A 1,165-nucleotide genomic window follows, 5' to 3' on the forward strand; every position below is an offset into this window, starting at 1 on the left:
TCCGCCCCGGCGGGCCGCCCCCGCCCGCGGCAGCCCCCAGAGCAGCGGCCCGGCTCCAGCGTCTTCCCGACAGGGTAGGTATTGGGGGCCCACGGAGGGGCGCAAAACGGGGGGAAACGGGACTCCCTCCGCCTCTTTGTTTTTGCTCGGAGAGGAGGGGAGGGCGGCGGACACGCGCGTTCGCACTGGGGTTGGGGGGGCAGCCGGGCGCCGCCCGCTCGGCCGGTGAGGACAAAGGCACGGCTGGGGACGAGGAGGAGAAGGGGGACGCTTATTTTGAAGGCTGGCCCCGAGGAGGAACCCCCCCCACATCCGACTTTCCTCCCCCCTCTCTCAGCCAGATCCTTCAAGGGCCCCAGCCAGCCAGGACGGCTACCATGGACTGTGATTTGGGGACGGCGAGGGTAGGGGGCTGGAACTGGAGTGCTGGGGGCTCCAGACATTGTTGATTCGGCTTCTCACCCAAACCCGGGGCTCATGTATGTTTCATTGAACAATCAGATGTGCCCCCCCCGTCCCCCAACCTCTTGGCCCGGTGCCCCAAACCTGGGGGTCAGCCAGACTACTTATGTAGGTTGGATGGGAAGATTGGGGGTCCTGAGGAGCTGAGACGGGTGGTCACCCAGGCCTCCCAATCTGTTTTCCTTTGTGGAGAGAAAGAAAGAGGTGGGGGTTATTTATCAGCTCGGATTCTCCCATTTCTGTGTGTGAGAGATCGGGTTTTGCAAATCTCTGTGGAACCTAAAACTATGTTTGTGCTGGCTGTCCTTAAAGCGAGGATTCCCAAGCTCCTCCTAACATCCAGACTCAAAGTGGGGTGAACCCCCTCCCCAACTTTCCTCTGAGTTTTCTTTCTTATTTTGTTTTTGGCATAGCTTCCCTCTGGGAGAAGGGGACACCCCTATTTGGGGATACAGAAGATCTAAGTTGCTACGGATGAATGCCTATCTTTGGATCTTCTTTTGCCTTCGTGGCTAGTGCGTCTTCAGTTTTTATTTTAATGATCCAGTGGCACGGACCCTGGCTCTCAGAGGAGACGGGAGTAAATAAAAAACAAAACCAAAAACTGCCCATGCGCTAGTTGGTAGTTAATCTAATTTTTAAACCAGTAGATTTCTTCATTTCCTTCCATCTTTTTCTCCCTGCTGTTCTTATCAGCACAGTA

The 1,165-nt window shown here is 56.1% G+C and overlaps 1 protein-coding gene across 2 annotated transcripts in view; it reads left to right on the forward strand.

The window, feature by feature from the left end:
- CSNK1E (casein kinase 1, epsilon) overlaps positions 1–1,165 on the forward strand; it is a 23,768-nt gene that overhangs the window by 804 nt on the left and 21,799 nt on the right. Inside the window, exon 1 of one of the 2 annotated variants that reach the window (XM_006865188.1) lies at positions 1–74. The exons of the other annotated variant lie outside the window; for it this stretch is intronic. The gene's annotated coding sequence lies outside the window, so the exon portion shown is untranslated. The remainder of the gene's footprint in view (positions 75–1,165) is intronic. 2 annotated transcript variants of the gene reach the window in all.

The sequence above is a fragment of the Chrysochloris asiatica genome, unplaced genomic scaffold, assembly GCF_000296735.1.
Source record: "Chrysochloris asiatica unplaced genomic scaffold, ChrAsi1.0 scaffold00076, whole genome shotgun sequence".
Lineage (NCBI taxonomy): Eukaryota > Metazoa > Chordata > Mammalia > Afrosoricida > Chrysochloridae > Chrysochloris > Chrysochloris asiatica.